The 21,568-nt window shown below is 38.3% G+C and overlaps 1 protein-coding gene and 1 non-coding gene across 4 annotated transcripts in view; one reads left to right on the top strand and one right to left on the bottom strand.

The window, feature by feature from the left end:
• Lrba (LPS responsive beige-like anchor protein) overlaps positions 1-21,568 on the top strand; it is a 445,034-nt gene that overhangs the window by 18,972 nt on the left and 404,494 nt on the right. The gene's annotated exons all lie outside the window — the stretch shown is intronic.
• Positions 10,614-10,743, bottom strand: LOC138827070 (small nucleolar RNA SNORA24). Its single transcript, XR_011371942.1, has one exon. It is a non-coding gene; the product is annotated as a small nucleolar RNA SNORA24 (small nucleolar RNA).

Here is a 21,568-nt window from a genome sequence, read left to right as displayed (position 1 = left end):
CACACGCACACACACACACATGCACACGCACACACACGCCTCCCCATTCTCTGGAAGGTGCACAAGGTGGCTCAGACTTGAGGATTGTGAGTTCCAGGCCAGCCCTCTGAGCTGCACAGTGAGTTGGTCGCCAGTCTGTCCCACACTGTGAGACCCAGTCTGAAGAACAAAACAATTTAACAAAAACCCAACAACAAAACAGGAAAAAAATCAAGTGAAAAAGAATTCCTCCTAATCAAGGTACTTGGATCAGAGATGCCTTTTTTTCTTTGTCGGTTGTGGGGCTTGAATTCTCTTACAACTTGAACCACAGTGCCATTTCTGGTTTTCTAGTGGTTAACTGGTGATAAGAGTCGCACAAGACTTTCTTGCCCGTCTGGCTTTGAACTGAGATCCTCAGATCTCAGCCTCCTGAGTATCTAGGATTACAGGTGTGAGCTTAGGCCTGGCTTAGAAATGCCTCTTTTGAGGTCCTCTTAATACTGAAATCTGCTTGGGTTGGGGGTGCGTAGTGTTCACCACTGGGGCCTTTTCTAGTTCTTCAGGTCCCATCAAACAAGTTGGTGCTCTACTGTAGGATGAACCCTAGCCTGGGTTTCCTGCTGGGCTGGTTTAGGATAACAGAGCCATATTTACATCAGCATTTAAAAATGTGTACCTGTAGCCCCAAGAAGCTTAGGTGGTATGTAGACTGGCTGCTAGGAGCTTACTTGTTCCAGACGCCTGAGGGTATACTGAATGCCTGGGAGAGTGGGGAAGCAAATAGAGTTCTGGTAGAAGAGGTGGGGGAGCTGTAGATTGGAGCAATCTTCCAACCAGTCTTCCCACAATAAGCCCCTTGTGACTGGTATGGTGACTAGTCTGGGGATCGCTGTGCCTCATAGCCTCTGCTCTGCTGCTTACACTCAGTGAGCTGTGGTAGACACTCTTTCGCTATGACTATCAATGTGGGGCATCTCTCCCCCATTACTACATCAGGGACCTGGGTTTTGACTGTTTCATGCTTTCTGATCTTCAGAGCAGTTTAATCTCTAACGATAGGCTCCTTCTCAAGATGGCTTCTGATGATAGCATCCTGGTTCAAGATACAGTGACTTTCATCTCTAGAAGAGTTACTTTAAGACCAAATCCCTGTGTGGATTTATCAGTTATAAGAACCATGAGTTTTTTCTGTGGCCAATTTCTTTGACCTGTTGTTATCCTGGGGGTTGCCAGCTCTCTCAGAGCTTACCTATGTAAGTTCTACCATGCAGCTGGAGTTGGAATTGCCAAGTGCTATGTACTTGTCTCGAGTTACTGTTCTTCATGTATTGACACTCCCTGTCACCTCTCAATTCACCTCTTGATTCACACTTGAAATAGTTTCTCCTTACTGCTTGGAGTCTTATGCATAGAACCATATTCTAATATCTTGACCCAAGCACCACCCCTCTTTTATATGGACATTTACTCCCTTCCTGGAGTTGTTTTTATTCATTCATGTAGTATATAGGTAAAAGTTTACAGCTACTGGTTGTAGCATTTCTTAGTGCTATTTGTATCAAATACTTCCCAATTTAAGGAAAATAGATTGCTTTTTGGTCATCTGATATAAATTAATATTCCATTGATTTTTTTCCCATTGATTTTTTTTTTTTGTCGGTCGTGGGGCTTGAACTCTGGGCCTGAGCGCTGTCCCTCAGCTCTTCAGCTCAAGGCGAGCACTCTACCACTTGAGCTACAGCGCCACTTCCGGTTTTCTGGTGGTTTATTGGAGATAGGAGTCTCATGGTCTCTCCTGCCCGGGCTGGCTTTGAACCGCGATCCTCAGATCTCAGCCTCCTGAGTAGCTAGGATTACAGGCGTGAGCCACCAGCGCCCGGCTCCCCATTGATTTTTATTTAACCAAAAAATAAGGCCATCAAGTGTGGTGTAACTGGTTTTTATTTGTTTTTTTTTTTTTTCCCTATTGGGCTTGGACTCAGCCTAGGCTCTGTCTGTAGCTTTTTGCACAAGGCCAGCACTCTTCCACTTGAGCCACAGCACCACTTCTGGTTTTCTGGTGGTTAATTGGAGATTAAGAGTCTCATGGATTTCCCGCCTGGGCTGGCTTTGAACCGCGGTCCTCAGATTTTAGCCTCCAGAGTAGCTAGGATTACTTTAAAGGAATAACTGTTTCTTCTTATTTTCCTTTAGCCAGACATTTGGGGATGAGGACGCTTTTGGCCCCATCTTCCCTTTATGGTCTCCTCTGCTACATCCACTTGCCTCTTTCAGCCATGTAGGCTTGGTTCCAAGCTGGTCTCCTGCATGTCTGACAGTCAGTCTTGGGCTTTCTCTGTCTCTCACCAGTGGCCAGCATCACCTCAGCTTTTTTCTTTAAATACCATAAAACAATTTAGCCATGTTTCAAACAACCACAGTATATAGCACTAATATTTTTTGTATTATTTTAGTCATAATGATGCTCTGTAGAACTATTAAGTAATATTACTTTTCTTTTGCCAGATATCTGACAAAAGAAAACTTTGGAAGGTATTGATCAGATTTCTTTTTTAGTAGTATTTAAGAATGAACCCAGGGCCTTCTGCTTGAAAGTGGTAGTGTTACACTACTTGAGTCATGGCTCAGTTCTCTAATCTGATTTCTATAGGACTGATTTTACTTACTGCTTTTTAGGTTATTTTATTCCTCAGTTTTCAAAAAGTATATATGTGGGGATGGGAAGGTGGCTCAGTGGTAGAGCGCTTGCCTTGCATGCATGAGGTCCTGGGTTCGATTCCTTAGCACCATATAAGCAAAAAGAAAAAAGCCGGAAGTGGCACTGTGGCTCAAGTGGTAGAGCGCTAGCCTTGAGCTGAAGAGCTGAGGAACAGCGCCCAGGCCCAGAGTTCAGGCCCCACGACCGGATCCAAAAAAAAAAAAGTATATATGTATATGTATATATATGACAAACTTACACCTTATCACATATATGTGATAGATAATTATACACATGTGTATATATATAAAACTATCACATATATGTGATACATATTATACATATATATGTGTATGATATATATAATATATATCAGACTTGACATTTTAACCTTTAAGTATACAGTGATACTGTGAGTGATACTGTGACTTATGATTGATTGTGTAATTCACTACTCTGGATCTTTTGATCTCTTTCATGTTGCAAAAACATGAAACAATAACTCCTGTTTCCCCTTCCTCCAGTCCTTGGCCCTGACATTTATTTTCTGTCTCTGTCTAGTCTTTTTAATCAGAGAATTATGTTTGAGGCTGATGAAAATACAAAATGAGAAAAAAGTTAACTGGGGTTCCAGTGATTCACACCTGCAATTATAGCTTCATGAAAGCTGAGAATGGACTGAGAAAGGATTGAGGCTTGAGGCCACCTGCTCAGACCATTTGTGAAACTCCTTTTTTTTTTCTTTGTCAGTTGTGGGGCTTGAACTCATAGTCTAAGCATTGTCCCTGAGCCTCTTTGTGCTCAAGGCTAGTGCTCTACCATTTGAACCACAGTGCTATCGCCACTTTGGATTTTTGAGTAGTTAATTGGAGATAGGAGTCTCATGGGTTTTCTGCCCAGGCTGGCTTTGAACTGCAGTCCTCAGATCTCAGCCTCCTGAGAAGCTAGGATTACAGGCATGAGCCACCGTGCCTGGGTGTGAGACTCATTCTGAACCCATAGTTGAGTGTGGTGGTGCATATATGTCATTCTAGTTACTTGGGAGGCTGAGATCAAGGAAAATCATTGTTTCAGGCCAGCCTGGGCAGAAAAGCCTTTAAGATTCCATCTCAGTGAAAGAAGTTGGGCTTAGGGGCATGCCCCTTTCATCCTAGCTACAGAAGGAAGTCTCAAGGAAGTAATCCCAGTCCCTGTATATACCTGGGCAGGAAGTTCTCACTTATTTTTGACATAGGTCAAAAGGCTGGAAACATGGCTCAGTGACAGAGTTGTGTCTTTTAAGAACAAAGCCCTAAGTTCAAACTTCAGGGCTACTTCCTCCTTCTCTCCCCCCCCACCACCAAATTTTAATGCTATAGATGTTAGTATTTAACACCTTCGAAGAGAAGAAATTTGGAGGGTAGATTTAACAATACTGGAATCATTTGTAACTGACATGGAGGTATCACCTGTGCAACAGTGCCATTTCAGTTCTGCATCTCCATTTGATAGCTCAGCAGACACATGGGGAAAAAATTCAGTCTGAATGTTCACTGAATGCACACTTGGTGGTACCAAGTTGGAATGGAAAATTTTAAATGAAATGGAAAAATCATTGGAGTGGAGAATTCCTGGGAAAGCATTTCTCACAGTTTTCCTCCCTGACTCTACCGTTTTCACGTTATTTGTGTAAATGCACAGATCACAATGTGGGTACTCAGGTTCTTTCCCAGCTAGGTGGATTGCCTGAGTTCTTCCATTACATTGCAGTCTCCTGAGTCATTTGGTTTTGCTGATAAGCATTGCCCTACATTCTGTGGCTTCTTTGTTTGCTTTGTGTCCTCTGTAGTTCTTTATTTGACCCAACTTCACGGTCTTTCTGTAGTTCCTTGGAAAAGTGGAAATGTTCTGGTGAAAATTAGGCAAATTAGGCAGGAAACATTTTCATTTTGTGTTATTTTTTTTTGGCAAATAAACATGAAATAAAAATCTTTGGTAATCCCAGCATTTACTATATGTTAGAAGGATTTCTCTGTCAGTCAGATTATGGTCTTATGTTTGTATCCCAGTCTCACAGTCTTGACCATTTTTTGTTTTTGATTTTTTTCCTTGAGGTGGTGGAGATTGAATTTATTTCTGCTTGCCTTTATCCTTTATTAACATTTATTTAGGGTGTTTGTATTTAATTATCCAGTCAATTATCTAATCAAGCTAATTAGCACTTTTGGATTTCTACACCTAGAATTTTTCAGTTTTGCCTTTTGGACTCGTAAAGCTGATTGTAAACATTACATATTTTATTCAAGTTGTATATTGACTTCCTTATGATTAAGTACACATGCTGGACTGTGATTTAAGAAACAGTTGACAACTCAAGTCCCAAATTGCTAGAAGAAAGATTGATGATCCTGGATGTCTTAGACCTCCAATAACACTTACTGTATTGGGCATAGTAGATCTTTTATCTTATTTTTTATTTATTTTTATTTTTATTTTTTGTTAGTAGTTGGTCTTGAACTCTGGGCCTGGGCTCTGTCCCTCAGCTCTTCAGCTCAAGGCTAGCCCTCTACCACTTCAGCCACAGCACCACTTCTGGTTTTCTGGTGGTTTATTGGAGGTAAGAGTCTCATGGACTTTCCTGCCCAGGATGGCTTTGAACCTCGATTCTCAGATCTCTGCCTCCTAAGTAGCTAGGATTACAGGTGTGAGCCACTGGCGCCCAGCTTCTTATTTTTTATTTAATTTAATTTATTTATTTTAAAATTTTTTTTTTATTGTGAAAATACTGTACAGAGGGGTTACAATCACATGAGCAAGGTAATGAGTACGTTTCTTATCAAGCATTGTTGCCTCCTCCTTTGTTTTTCCCCTACCATTCCTTCCCTCCCACCTCCACAACTGCATTCCTCCCCCACCCCCATCTTATTTTTTAAAAGCTTGTGATTTGGGTGAAGAAACCTGAGTTTTCTAATAATTGTTACAATTAAGGTGTTGTCAGAGGGATTACCATTTCACAATATATTTTTTTGTTTGTCCACTTATTTTTGTTATGAACTTTATGCTGTCAGTTACAGGATGAATCGTGCAACCAAGAAAACATTTTTAAGTTGTTAAACTGCTTTCTTATCACTTAGTAAAACATTGCTCCTACCTGTAATCTAGCTACTGTGGAGGCTGAGAACAAAGGAGTGGTTCAAAGCCAGCCTAGGCAGGAAAGTCTGTGAGACTTTTTCTCCAATTAACTACCAAAAAGCTAGAAGTAGAGGTGTGGCTTAAGTGGTGGAGTGTCAGCCTTGAGTAAAAAAGCAATGAGAGCAAGAAGGCCTGGGTTCAAGCCTCAAAACCAGCACAAAAAACAAAAGCAAGTAAAAAAAAAAAAACTTGGCTTGAACTTAGGGTTTGGGCATTGTCCTTGAGCTTCTTTCCCTTTAGGCTAGCATTCTTCCACTTGAGCCGCAGCTCCACTTGTGCCTTTTTTGGTGGTTAATCAGAGATAGGTCTCATGGTAGCCAGCCCAGGCTGTGTTCCTTAGGTGTCAGCCTCCTGAATAGCTAGGCTTACAGACATCAGTGCCCCGCAATTGTAAGTACTCTAGGACCACCAGGATTAAGGAGAAGCCTCAACTAATAACTAACTCAAACAGGGCGACCAAATGGAGAGGTTTCAAAACTCTACTAAATGAGTTGTCCAGCCCCATGTGGCCCAGACTGTCCTAGATCCAGCCACTGTAGGACTCTGAGCTGTGAAGTACCTGAAGCTGGAGCAACTTTTCCCATTCCTTCTTGAATCTTTGTCTTACAGAGTTGCGAGAACAATGAAATAATTGCTTTTTAGTCACTAAGTTTGGGGGTGATACGTAAGGCAGCGAAGATAACTGGAACAAGGTCTGATCTGACAGGATAGCACCTGAATGTTTTGCATGGGGATTCAAACAATGCATTATACACTTCCATGTTTTTATGGAGATAATTATGTGCTACGCAATTCAGTGACATTTATTTGTTTTGATGGTGCTGGGACTGAACTCAGGGTACTATTCCTGAGCTTCTAATTCTCAGAGCTAGCATTCTATTACTTGAACTGCAACACCACTTCTGGCTTTTTTGTTGCTAAATTGGAGATAAGAGTCTCTTTTTGGGGTGGCTTTGAACCTTGATCTTCAGATCTCAGCCTCCTGAATAGCTAGGATTGCAGGAGTAAGCCATCAATGTCTGTGCTTTAAGGGTGTGTTTTTTTTTATTATATTCGTAATAAGACTATCACCACTATCTAATTTCAAAATATTTCCGTCATTTCCACAAGAGAAATCCTGTACCCGCCCTAGGTACTCATTTCCTATTCCTGACTTTTCCTAGCACCTGGTATCCATTAACCTACTTTCAGTCTCTATTATTACTCACATTTAATGTTATTTAATTTCTTGCTTTGAGGATTGAACTCAAGAGTTTGTGCATGTTAGGCAAGTGCTCTACCACTCAGCTACATCCTTGGCCCTTTAACATTTAACTTTTGAACATGGTTGTCTAAGTTTCTTTCCTTAGTACACATGAATAAATGAGGATTCTAAGTGCCTCTCAGGTGTGGTGGCATGTACCTTTAGTCCCAGCTGCTTGAGTGAGGGAAGAGGATCACTGAAGTTTAATGACAGCTTGGGCAACATAGTGAAGGCATGTGTTTTAAAAAAAGTAAGTAAATAAATCAATAAATGAGAGGCAGAATGCTTTAAACTGGTTTAATGATAGCTAATGAGAACTGATAGCTGAAAATATAATAGTATGTAGGAAGTGGAGTAAATAAAATATATAGTGTTTCATTATACAAAAAAATAATATCACTAATGATGTAATACTAGCTACTCAGGAGGCTGAGATCTGAGGATTGTAGTTCAAAGTCAGCCTAGGCAGGAAAGTCCATGAGATTCTTATCTCTAATTAACCACCAGAAACCTGAAAGTGGTACTGTGGCTCAAGTGGTAGAGTGCTTGCCTTGAACTGAAGAGCTAAGGACAGCACCCAAGCCCCGTGACTGACAAAAAAATAAAATAAAATAAAAAAATTAAAAAGATATATATAACTAATGAATGAATTTGTCTTGCTCAGAAAAATTTATATTTAAAAGTATAGCATTTCATTTTTTTACAGAATAATGATATAACTGATGAGTAAATGTGTTTTGCTCAGAAAAAGTTGTGTGTGTGTGTGTGTGTGTGTGTGTGTGTGTGTGTGTGTGTGTGTGTGTGTGTGTAAAGAAGTAAAGAACCTAGAGAATTACTCATTTTCTATTAGAAAATACATGAGTGAAGATTTGAAGATAAAGGCCAAACACAAGTTTAGCTTTTTTTTTTTTTGTTGGTCATGGGGCTTGAACTCTGGGCTTGGGCGCTGTCCTTGCACTCTTCAGCTCAAGGTGAGCACTCTACCACTTGAGCCACAGCGCCACTTCCCGTTTTCTACTGGTGTATTGGAGATAAGATCTCTAATAAGATTGCCGGACTTTCCTGCCCAGGCTGGCTTTGAACCTCTATGCTCAGATCTCAGCCTCTCCAGTAGCTAGGATTACAGGTGTGAGCCACTGGTGCTTGGCTGTTTTTGTTTTAAATAAAAAAGATAGACTTGTGTGGCATCTTGTGGCGACCTGGAGGAGGTAATAATAACTTCATGTTTCCTTACTATATTGTTGTTGCCAGTCCTGGGAATTGAACTCTGGGCACTGTCCATGAGCTTTTTTTGCTCAAGGTTAGCACTTGACCACTTGAGCCACAGTGCCACTTCCAACTTTTTCTGTGTATGTGGTACTGAGGAATGGAACCCAGGGCTTCATGCATGCTAGGGAAGCACTCTACCACTAAGTCACATTCCAAGCCCTTTTAACTTGTAACATGTTTAATTTTTACCTTCAAATAACTGTACAGAAAGGTTTCAAAAGCCAGGTGCTGGTGGCTCATGCCTGTAATCCTAGCTACTCAGGAGGCTGAGCTGTGAGGATCAAGGTTCAAAGCCAGCCTGGGTAGGAATGTCCATGAAACTCATCTCTAATTAACTACAAGAAAACTGAAGTGGCTTTGTGGCTCAAAGTGGTAGGGCACTAGCCTTGAGCAAAAGAGCTGAGGGACAGTGGGACAGTGATCAGGCCCAGAGTTCCAACCCCATGACTGATGACAAAAAAAAAAGTTTTCAATTTAACATGTCCATTTATATGTACAACACATTTTTTTTTTTGCCAGTCCTGGGGCTTGAACACAGGGCCTAGGCACTGTCAATAAACTTCTTTTGCTCAAGGATAGCCCTCTACCACTTGAGCCACAGCACCACTTTTAGCTTTTTCTGTTTATGTGGTACTGAGGAATCAAACCCCAGGGCTTCATGCATGCAAGGCAAGCACTCTACCACTGAGTCACCTTCCCAGCCCCTACAATGCATCTTGATCAGTGTCACCCCTTCCGTCATGCTTCCTAAAGTTCAGGTGGTTTAAAATAATATATTAATAATAATTTTGTGATAGATCATAGCTTTTAAATGATAGAGGCTTGAGCTGGGTACTACTAGCTCACACTTACAATCCTATTTAAGAGACTGAGAACTGAGGATTGCAGTTTGAAGCCACCTTGGGCAGGAAAGTCAGCAAAGACCCTTATCTCCAATTAAACACCGAAAAGCTGGATGTGGAGCTGTGACCAAGGGTACAGTGCTAGCCTTGCACACAGAAAGCTCAGGTATAGTGCCCAGGTCCTGACTTCAAACACACGCAAAAGCATTAGGCGCTTGAATTACCCTGTCATAGCCACTGGTAGATGTACTGTGTTTTTTGTTTGTTTTGTTTTGTTCTGTTTTGTTAGGATCTGGCTATATATCCTAGGCTTGTCTTGAACTTACAATGTTGAAGCTGCAGCTTGAAAGTTTTTAGTTTTTACTGTAACAATTTAGTAAACAATTTGTGCTACATAATGAATTAACCTACATTGAGAGGCTTAAAGTAACACATGGAATCTTACACATTCCAGTATCAGGCCAAAGTTCAAAATTTGGTCATGTACCTCAGGTCCAGGTGTTCTGTCGTCCTGTCATATACCATTGTGTAGTAGCATTGAATAAGCCTTACATCACCTTGATATTCTGAAAGGAAAATGCACAAGGACGTCATTGGTCTGCAGTAGTTCTAAGATCTGAGGGTTCATTGGTTACATCTCAAGCTGGGAATAATTCTTGGTTCTGCCATTAGAGTTGCCTTCCTTTATTCCCCTCCCTCCTATCGCCATCTCCCACCTGAGTGTCAAAGTGGATGAACCTACAAGTTTCTGCATACATACTTACCTCTTATTTTTAAACTAGATTTTATATTTTAAGATTTTTTTTTAGATTCACAGAGAAATTCTACCAGCATCCCCCCAGAATGGTACATTTGTTAATGTTCTACATGTCATTATCACCTAGAGTTACTAGTGTACACTCTACTTCACTCTTGGTGATGTATATTAGATTTGGGCAGATATGTAATGATAGGTGTCTAACCATTATAGTATGTAGGTAGTTTGACTTTCCTAACCCTTTCCTTCCAGCTCCCTTAGCAACCTCTGATTGTCTACTGTCTTTTGAGTTTTGCCTTTTCTAGAATTTCTTATATTTGGATTCATGTAGAATATAGCCTTTCAAACTAGCTTCTTTCATCTAATAGAATACATTTACGGGCTGGGAAAGTGGCTCAGTGGCAGAGTGCTTGCCTTGCATGCATGAGGCCCTGGGTTTGATTCCTCAGGACCACATAAGTAGAAAAAAAGTGGAGCTGTGGCTCAAGTGGTAGAGCGCTTGCCTTGAGCTGAAGAGCTGAGTGGCAGCACCCACGCCCAGAGTTCAGGTCCCACCACTGACCAAAAAAAAGTTGTTCCATAGCAGAATACATGTACATTTCTTCAGTGTCTTTTTGTGACTCAGATAATTTTTCTTTTCTTTTTTTTTTTGAATGTTCCTTTTGCAAGTCAGAATCTGATAGCAATAAAATGGTGACAGCTTTGCCAATCAACAAGAATCATGCTCTTCCATGGCTAGGAAGGGAGACTGCCACAGCTGACAAGTCCCATAGACTTAGATATGTTTTCATATTATTATTATTATTTTTTAACATAAAGGAACTAAGTAATAGCCTGCCTGGTAAAAAGTCACATGTAGACTGGGCGCTGGTGGCTCACGCTATAATTTTAGCTACTCAGGAGGCTGAGATCTAAGGATTGTGGTCCAAATCCAGCCCAGGTAGGAGAGTCTGTAGGACTCCTATCTCCCATTAATTACTTGGAAACTGAAAGTGGTGCTGTGGCTCAAGTGGTAGAGTGTTAACCTTGAGCTGAAGAACTCAGGGACAGCACCCAGGTCCAGAGTTCAAGCCCTATGACTGACCAAATAGATAAAAAAAGTCACATGCATATTTTAGACATCTTTTTATCTTACATATTGTCATATAGTTACTAGGACAGACTTATTAGAAGTTTGTACTCTACATTGTATAAATTAATGATTTTATATACTTAGCTGCTTTTGAAATAGTATAGAGCAAGAATCTTAGGTTTGATCAAATTATTGATATATATTTTTGCATGACAATTTTTGTCCTTTAATTTGCTTTTTTTAACAGTATAAAACACTTGATAAAACTATTAGCTTACAGAAAGTGAGTCCATGTAATCTGAACCAAGGGAGAATGTGACACTGAAGTGCTTCAGAGAGGGTGTGTTGCTGTTGGATGAAATTTCAGGTGGGAAATAACTGCATTGTTTGGTATCAGGTAGTCAATTTAGTACACTTCACTTTAACATTTTATTTTATGTGAGGAGACAGAGAAGCTAGCAAAGATGAATCTTAAAAGTACTTGTTTTTAATTAAATGTTTTTAAGTGTGCAACATTAGAGAAAATGTGAGTTTTTTTTTAAATGGAATTTTTTCTGACTTTAAAAATGAAAGCTCTTTTATTTTTTTGTGGTGCTGAAGATTGAACCCAGATCCTGGCTTCAACACCTGCTGGGCAGGTGTTCTGCTATTGGTCTGTATCGTCAGTCCCTGCCACTCCCTAATAATGGACAGTCCAGTAGTGATAATGAAAAAGGATTGGCTTATATTATTTTCAGTTGCCAAATCTGTCTAAAAGTCTGGTTTATCTTGATCAACACTGCTATGTATCATTTTATTTTTTCCCTTAGTTTGACAGTTTATGTCTATTTAACTCTCCTATACTTTCGATAGTCACTGAGAATCATTTTATTTTGCTTAGTTTAATATTTGTTGAAGCTATTTGAATAGTGACTGAACTATCACTTTTTTTTTTTTTGGTTGGGGCTTGAACTTAGGGCTTGGGCACTGTCCCTGAGCCTGTTTGTGTTCAAGGCTAGTGCTCTACGACTTGAGCCATAGCGTTACTTCCAGGGTTTTAGTGGTTAATTGGAGGTAAGAATCTCATAGGTTTTTTCCTATGAGAACTTTGATTCTCAGATCTCAGCCTCCGAGTAACTAGGATTACAGGCATGAGCCACTGATGCCAGTTATTTCTCTATTTTTAAAGAAATTGTTCTACCAATCCTTTATTTAAACACTTGGCTTCTTAAGGTTATTGAAAACGCTTATTGTATACACATTACTTCAAATATCAATGAGATGGTGCTCCTTAGTTTCATTATTATGGTATTGAGTCTTATGAAGGTGCTCAAAGGGGAATCTGTAAATAACTTATGTTGTAGATTTTTAGTTTTTTTTTTTTTTTTTCAGGAGTCATGGTATGAAAGTACATGATGCTAGCATGATAATCCACTTCTCCATCTTGGTCTGATCACATTCATGTGTTTCTTCCTTCATCTGCTCATTGACCAATAGAATACATTGATTTGCTTTAAGTTTTCAAATGATAATCCGCTAAATGAATTTCAATTTTGACTTCCTTTCAATAAGCTTCTGCTTATGTCATTTATTTATTTAGTTAGTTGTGGTACTGGGGATTGGAGCCAATATCTCATACTTGCTGTAAGCAGGTGCTTTGTCATCGAGCCACACCTGTAGTTACATATATCTGTTTTTTATTTTATTTTATTTAATTAATTTTTGCTAGTCCTCGGAGTTGAACTCAGGGCCTGGGCACTGTCCCTGAGCTCAAGACTAGCACTCCACCACAGAGCCACTTCTAGTTTTTTATGTGGTACTGAGGAATCAAACTCAGGACTTCATGCATGCTAGGCAAGCACTCTACCACGAAGCCACACTCCCAGCTCCAGATGTCTGTTTTTTGTAGTGTATAAATTCTTTGCCTAGTCTTTGTTTGTTGAGCATCTGAGCTCTGAATACTGAAATGTGTAAGTTTTGGAGCATTTTGTATTTTAGGTTTCATATTAGGGATGTTCAGCCTACATGAGTATTTTTCCAGTTTTACTTTGACATTGCCTTTTTTTTTTTTTTTTTTTTTTTTTGGTTGGTTGTAGGGCTTGAACTCTGGGCCTGGGCGCTGTCCCTGTGCTCTTCAGCTCAAGGCAAGCACTCTACTGTTTGAGCCACAGTGCCACTTCCAGTTTTCTAGTGGGTTTATTGGAGATAAGAGTCTCACAGACTTTCCTGCCTGGGCTGGCTTTGAACTGCAATCTTCAGATTTCAGCCTCCTGAGTAGCTAGGATTACAGGTGTGAGCCACTGGCATTCGGCTGACATTGCCAATTAAAAAAAAAAATAGGGGCTGGGAAGGTGGCTCAGTGGTAGAGTGCTTGCCTTGCATGCATGAGGCCCTGGGTTCGATTCCTCAGCACCACATAAGCAAAAAGAAAAAAGCCGGAAGTGGCGCTGTGGCTTAAGTGGTAGAGCGCTAGCCTTGAGCCTTAACCTGAGGGACAGCGCCCATGCCCAGAGTTCAGGCCCCACGACCGGACCCCCCCCAAAAAAAATTATGAGAAAAACTCATTTGTTGTAGTTTGATTTTATTATGTTACCCTTTAATACTTTATGTGTTTAAAGTTGTTTTCCTCTACCATTTTGATAGTATTTATTTATACATATACACACATATATGTGTATACATATTAACATCTTTGTCTTTTTCAGACTAGTGTCTTTTTATGAACTTTCTTGACCTATGTAAGCTATTCTGTTGGCTTTAGATTTCAGTATTCTTGGGGATATCATGGATGTCTAGCAACATTTCTATGTAACTCTTCTCTAGTAATAGTCCTTTAAATATCTTTAATAAAGACTAGAACTGAAAATGTTACTTTTACAAGACACTCCTTGTTTAGTGAATTCAGATAACATGTAGCATTAAAAATGCATTGTATGAATATTGCTTTGTGTGTGTGTGTGTGTGTGTGTGTGTGTGCATGTGCGCACGCCCGTGTGTGTGTGTGCGCGCGCGGGGCAGCACTCAGCACTGAAGTTTGAACTTAGGGCCTGATGCTGTCCCTTAGCTTTTTCTCAAGGATACCAGTAGAGCCACAGCTCTGCTTCCATCTTTTTGTTGGTTAGAGATAAGAGTCTCGCAGACTTCCTTGCTTGGGTTGGCTTAGAAATGTGATCCTCAGTCAGCCTATTGAGTAGCTAGCATTATAGGCATGAGCCATTGGCATTTGGCTGAACATTGGTCTTTTTTTTAAAGTAAGTTTTTTATTGTGAAAATACTGTACAGAGTGAACATTGCTCTTTGAAGATAACTGAAATATGTAAGATGGGTATACATCAAAAATTTTCCAAGAATCTCTGCAAAACATAAGTAGGTTGTATATTTAGTGAAGATTGAAAGTTAGTAGTTAGCAAAAACTGAATCCAATTTTGATGGAATTAGTGCTTTAATGTAGGTATTTTAAGATCAGAAACTAACCAGTCTTTATATAAATAAATTTCATTATAAAGTAAATAACTTGGAAGCACCAAATAAAAATAAATGTATAACCAAAAGGCAAATGACCTTGAAACTACTTCCTAGGTTAAGAAATAGAATTTTGCTAAGTATCTTATAATCCAATTTCAACTCTTGCCTCCAACTATGATGTCTTAGCTTTTGTAGTAATTCCTTCCTTATCTTTATAGTACACCACCCAAGAACATATCCTTAGTGTATAATTTAATATTATTTAATATTTTAATGTGTTTTATCCATTGAGCAACCTGAACCTTTTGGCCTTTAGTTTTCCAGTTGTGATTTTGATGATTGCATTTCCTTGATGTAGTTAAACTGTTCTCTGTATTTCTTGCATTTTGATAGCACAAAGTAGAGGCTGTCAGACTCAGCCTTTCATACCTGTGGTTAGCCTCTAGGTGGTGCTGTGTTCTTTCATCAGGAGGCAATTATGAAGTACTATCTTTAGTGTAACCTGCTGTGGATGCTTCCTTTCTAGGCTCATTACTTCTCTTGGATCTGGAAAATGGTCATATATATATATATATATATATATATATATATATATATATATGTATATATATATATATATATGTATATATATATGCACACACATATAAATATATACATATAAATGTATATATATGTGTGTGTATGTATTTGTGTGTGTGTATTGGGGGGAGGAAGTTACATGTTTGTGTGTAGCATTAACTAAGATATTTCCATGAAGAGATGTTTCTCTCCTGTATTTGGTTACCTAGTAGATCAGTTACTATTGGACACTTACATGAGTGTAAGGGTAAATGCTCAGGTCCTTCCTTTTATTTACTAATTTTCAAAATAATGGATATTTTCCTTCTTATAATCCTTAATCCTGTAGTAGAGGCTAGTTGTTCTTTAAATTTTGAAACACTACAAATGAATGTATTTTGATTCAATTGATTACAATGAGCACTTAAAAATATAATTTTATTGTTATTATTAAGGTATTTTCAGAGGGGTTACCATTTCATAAGTCGGTAATTAGTACATTTCTTTTTGGATAATGTCATTCTTTCACTTTTTTTGAATCTTAAATTGATTTATCTTTGGTCCACAGGGTTTTATTAAGGTTGGTTCCTGAATCTTTTTGGTACAACCCTACTTGTCTTGATTATATTCCTATTATTTTGTATGATAAGATGTTCCAGGTTCATCTTTTCAATTTTAGCCCTAGACCTTGAATTAGCTATCTATTTCTGCAAGAACTCCTGACTTTCTTTAGTCAGAAGTGGAATTTTAAACCATAATCCAGGTACTAGGCCTGCTCATTACTACCCTGTTGGTCATTATTATGCGTATGCCTTTTCAGGTGCTAGAACTACACATATACACAGATATCACATGTATGCTTTGCAGTGTGGCTTTTGTGTATGTATGTAATATGCATATATTTTATGTATACATATATGAGGATAAAACACCTTATTAGGTTATAGTGATACTTTCATTAAGTTTGATGTCAATTATGAGAGTTTGAATTTCCTTCTATTCCTAGCTTATGTGTTTTTAGCATGAAAGGGTGTTAGTTTTTTTTTTTTTTTAAGGTTATGGAACTTGAACTCTGGGTCTGGGTGTTGTCCTTCAGCTCTTCAACTCAAGGCATGCGTTCTGCCACTTGAGCCATAGCGCCACTTCTGGTTTTCTGGTGGTTAATTGGAAATAAGAGTCTCGCGGACTTTTCCTACCTGTGCTGGCTTTGAATTGCGGTCCTCAGATCTCAGCCTCCTGATTAGTGAGGATTACAGGCTTGAGCCACCAGCGCCCTGCAGGGTGTTAGTTTTTAACAAATGTTTTTTTTTGTGTTTATTGACATAATTACTTTTTTCTTTTTAGACTGTTCATATAGTATATCCTATTTATTAATTTCTTCCTTCCTTCCTTCCTTCCTTTTTTTTTTTATTATTGTGAAATACCATACAGAGGGGTTACAATTACATGGGCAAGATAGTACATTTCTTATCAAGCATTGTTGCCTCCTCCTTACTTATGTATTATCTGGATCAGTGCTTTCTAGTATGGCCAATAGTGCTAGCTATGTGGGAGTATCTTTGGCTGTATCAATGATTTGGGTTAGGAGTAGACCACTAGTGTTCTAGGGTAGGGATGATAAGAACGCTATAAGGAAATACACGTACAAATAGCAAGGTACTATGAGTTGTGTGCTCCCAAACTTAAACTTTAACTGCATTTTCTGTATCAACACAAACTGTTTTTTTAGTATTTTTAATATATACTGATTCCCTGGGCTATAAGTAGGCTTTATATTAACAGAAATTAGGGAAATGTGTACTTTGTTTTATTGGATTTTGTCAAGAATTAAAAATTATGTCCTGGGCTGGGGGTGTGGCTTAAGCAGAGAGTGTCATCTTAGTAATTGTTAGGCCTTGAGTACTGCCAAAAAATCATGTTTTGTTGGAATATGATAGTGTATGAGTGTCTAGTATACTCTGAATTACTTTGTGTTAAAGTTGTCATATACATTGATATCTTTCTTTTCTTTGTTGATGCCAATCCTGGGGTTTTCTGGGGTTTAAACTCAGGTAACTGGGTGCTTTCCTTGAGCTTGTTTCTCAAAGCTAATGCTCTACCACTTGAACCACAGCTCTACTTCAGACTTTTTCCTTTTTTTTTTTGGTGATTAATCAAAGATAAGAGACAGATTTTTATGCCTAGGTTAATTTTGAACTGTGATCTTCAGATCTCAGCCTCTTGAGTAGTTTAGATTATAATCATGAACCACTAGCACCTGGCTTCCAGTTTCTGACTTAAACAGCAAAATTTAGCCAGAGTAGAAATGCTTTTGCAGATTAGAATAGAGTGCTATAAAATATTTTTCTTTTGTAAAAAGCAGGCTCTTCAAATGAAAAAATAAAGCATGCTCTTCATTTCACAGACTGTTAAAAATCTATGAATAAAAATGAAATACTTTGTGAAATAATTGCTGCCATACATAATCTAACTACTTCTTTGCTTTTGCAATTACTCTCTCATTTTTCAGTTGAAAGAGACAGTAGCTTAAGCAGCAGGATAGATCACCAAGAGCAGCTGTGAAGGCCAAGAGAGTTCTGTATCCAGAGCCTGGAGTCAGGGAGTTGATATTACTAGGATGTTTTCCCATCGTTCATGGCATTCATAAGTTTTCTGTGTCTACATTTCACAGAAAGTATCTGCTGGAAGCCTTCAACTATTTTTTTCTAGCACTTGACCCAACCCTACTTTTCTAATTTCCAATTAAAAGAAAAAAACTTGATTTTTGTTGAACTGACTGGTTCACATTCTTACTCCTGGACCATTCACTGTGACAAAGAGAATGGGAAGCGTATGTGCCAAGCTTGGCTGAAGTGACCTTTCAGTGGCCTGGGTCTGAGGTACTGTGACTTTATTCACAGATGAATGCCATGACGGGATTGGGATGAAAGAGCAAGTACGATGCAGACAGAAACACAGGTGTCTTTACAGGGGACATTTTATTACTGGGAACGCTCCTTCACATCTGATAAATTTCCTTATATCAGAATTCTGAGACGAAATTATTATAAAGATGTAAAGGTCCATATTTTTGAGAGAAACAAAGATTTTTCTTTCATGTATTCTAAGTTTTGTGATTTCTCTTAAAAGGATTTTAAGTTATAAGATTATATCTTAAAATTTAAAATAGTTTGTAATGGAGGGAGTGCTAATTAAGTACAGTTAACATGGGTTAAAATAACAAGGATTAAATTATATCTAATGCTATGGTTTTAAATTTTTAAGCACAATCAAGCTCACACTGAAATAATTGATTTTTGTATGGAATGTATAACAGTTTGCTATCTTCCTCATATCCTGTGGTGTTTAAGTCCACATAATGTAAGTTCAGTGGACTTGTGACTAGTTGTCAACAGTGACATATTTCTGATTTTTAAAATATGTCACTGCTATAAATCACTACTTTGCTAGATTGAACTGCAATCTATTAAAGAACATGGCAGTATTTACTGTAGATAAATGCAAATTTAAAAAGGTTCTGTGTATGAAGGTTTAAATGATTTATTAGCTTTCAGTGCATGCATGAATCTGAACTTATGTAATGGATTTAGAAAATTTCATTTCCTGTTTGAAGGTTCACATTTGCATATTTATTCTGTAATGCAAGTATCAGCTCAGTCAATGGAATACATAGTTAAACTCTTATGTGATATCAATACATAGTTAGTCTTTTTTGGTGTATTATATTTTGCAAACCTATTTCAGTTATAGTGGCAAAATATACCTTTTTTTTCTTTTTGGCTGGATAGTAAAAGAGAATTAAAGAAAGAGTCTGAATCTGGGGTTGAAGTCTCTATCTGATTTTAGAATTTGTGTTCTAATGAGTATCCTTGCTCTTGAATTTGGCTCTTCTTACCAGTTTGAGTTCATCTTAGTTAATAAGGCTTTTCCTTTTATTGATAAATAATCAGGAGAACAATGAGCCCCATGACAAATCCTTCTCCCCCCCCCTTTTTTTTCTTTCTAGAGATAGGGTATCACTATGGCCTGGAACTCCTGGACTGAAGCCATCTTCTGCCTCACTCAGCCTCCTCAGTACTGGATTATAGGCCTGAGACACCATGCTGGTTCTTCTACTTGGTTTTTAAGTCAAAGGTTTTATTTCAAGGCGGTTATAGATTGGCATATAGTTGAAGAAATTATACAGAGAAATCCCTTGTATTCTTTATTCATTTTCTTCCAGTGGGAAACATCTTAAACTATGTAATTTGACATTAATGTAATCAAGTTATAGAAAATGCCTCATATTACATTGGAATCCCTCATTATAGCCTCATCCACTTTCCTCTTGCTATGTCCCTTCAGAACCCCTGACAACCATCAGTGCGTTTATTTCTATTATTTTGTCAGCTCAAGAATTTTATGAATGGGATCATTTAAGATTCAGGGTTTTTCAGCTAGTTCAGTACTCTGTAGATTTGTTGAAATGATTCCTTTTGATTGTTGTGTAGTGTGGTATAGATGTACTTTAGCTCAACTACTTCACTGTTGAAGGTCATCTGGGATGTTTCCATCTTCTGGCAGCTACTAACAAAGCTGCTACCAGCATTTGTTTTTGTGTGAATATAAGTTTTCATTTCTCTGGGAAAAGTGCCAGGAACTCATTTCCTATGTTCAGTTTTTAAGATAAATTGTCGAACTGTGCTCTAAAGTGGCTGTGTCATTTTACATTCCCACTACACGATGTAGAAGTGGTTTAGTTTCTCACTCCTACTTGATGTTGTCACTGGTGGTTCACGTTTTTCTTTTTTCTTTCTTTAGGCATTCTGAAGCTTGTGTGGTGACATCTCATTGTGTTTTAGCTTGAATTTCCCTAATGGCTAATGGTGTTGAATTTCTTTCATGTGCTTATTGGTAATTTACATACCCTCTTCAGTAAATATCTGCTTGTGTCTTTTTACTCAATTTCAAATTGGGTAACTGTATTTAACCTTTGAATTTGAGAGTTCTTTTTGTACTTTAAATATTTTTCTATCATGTATATTTTCTCCTAGTCTGTAGTTTGTCACTTCATTTTTGGTGAGTGAAAGTTTTTAATTTTGAGGAAGCCCAGTTTGTCAGTTTTTTTCTGTGGAGCTTCTCAACTCTTTACTAACCCTAAATTGTGAAAATTTTCTGTGTTTGTATATAACTTCTATTACGTATATGTTATATATATAAAATACAAGTTTTATATTTCCATTTAAACTGTGGCCCGGATGGAGTTAGTTTTGTATAAATTGGGATGTATGTTTTCCTGTGCTTATCTAATTACTCCACCACTAGGTGTTGAAAAAACTCTTCCCTTCCCTATACACCTTTGTCAAAACTCACTTGGGCCTATTTGTGTGGTTCTACTTCTGAATTCTCTTTTCTGTTTCATTGATTTATGTGTCTGTCCTCCTGCCAGTTCCTCACAGTGTTGATTACTGTAGCTGTGTAATAAGTAATTCCTCCCACTGGATCTTTTTCAAGATTGTTTTTGCTGTTCTAGTTCCTTGCTTTTTTTCCATATAAATCTTAATATTTTCTGTGTCTACGAAAATCTTTTTGGGTTTTTGATAGACACTGTTAAATCTATATGTGTCAATTTGGAGAAAGTTGACATCTGTACTATAAATGTCAATTTGTGCATTTAGGTCTGCTTTTATTTCTTTCATCATCACAATACTGTTTTTTAACATCTTCCTGTACATGTTTTATTATATATAAGTATCTTACAATTTTAGCAATTGTAAATGTTGTTATGTTTAAAATGCTACATTGTCCACATGTTCAGTACTAGTAGATAGAAATATTGTCTTGTGACCCCTGTGACCTTGCTACAAGGTCAGTTCTTAACTTTCTGTCTCTATGTGAGAGAGAACAGTCCATAGGATTTTCTTTTCCTTTTTCCATTGCTGGGGATTAACTTAAGCTTTTTGAGTATTGCCTATGCTTTGATGTCTGTTTTGTAAAATACATTGAGACACATAAATTTGGAGTTAAGTGTTTGTTAAACCATGTACTAGAATTTGCCAGTGAAACTATGCATCTTTTGAATTTTTCCTTCCCTTCCTTCCTTCCTTCCTTCCTTCCTTCCTTCCTTCCTTCCTTCCTTCCTTCCTTCCTTCCTTCCTTCCTTCTTCCCTCCCTCCCTTCCTCCCTTCTTCCTCCCCTTCCTCCTCTTCCTCCTTTTCCTCCCTTCTTCCCTCCCTCTCTCCCTCCTTCCTTCCTTCTTTTCTTCCCCTCCCTCCCTCCTTCCTTCCTTCTTTTCTTCCCCTCCCTTCCTTTCTTTCTTTTTTCTTTCTTTCTTTCTTTCTTTTCTCTCTCTCCTTCCTTCCCTCCCTTCCTCTTCCTTTCCTTTCCTTTCCTTTCCTTTCCTTTCCTTTCCTTTTCCCTTTCCTTTTCCTTTTCCTTTCCTTCCCTTTCCTTTTCCTTTCCTTCCCTTTCCTTCTCTTTTCATTTTCTCTTTCTCTTTTATCAAACTCCAGCCTAGGTACTGTCCCTAAACTCTTTAGCTTAAGGCTAAAGA

The sequence above is a fragment of the Dipodomys merriami genome, unplaced genomic scaffold (genome assembly GCF_024711535.1).
Source record: "Dipodomys merriami isolate MVZ:Mamm:240054 unplaced genomic scaffold, mDipMer1.0.p SCAF_15, whole genome shotgun sequence".
In the NCBI taxonomy this organism is placed as follows: Eukaryota; Metazoa; Chordata; class Mammalia; order Rodentia; family Heteromyidae; genus Dipodomys; species Dipodomys merriami.
The sequence above is the reverse complement of the archived record's forward strand: the minus strand, read 5'-3'. Positions and strand labels throughout refer to the sequence as shown.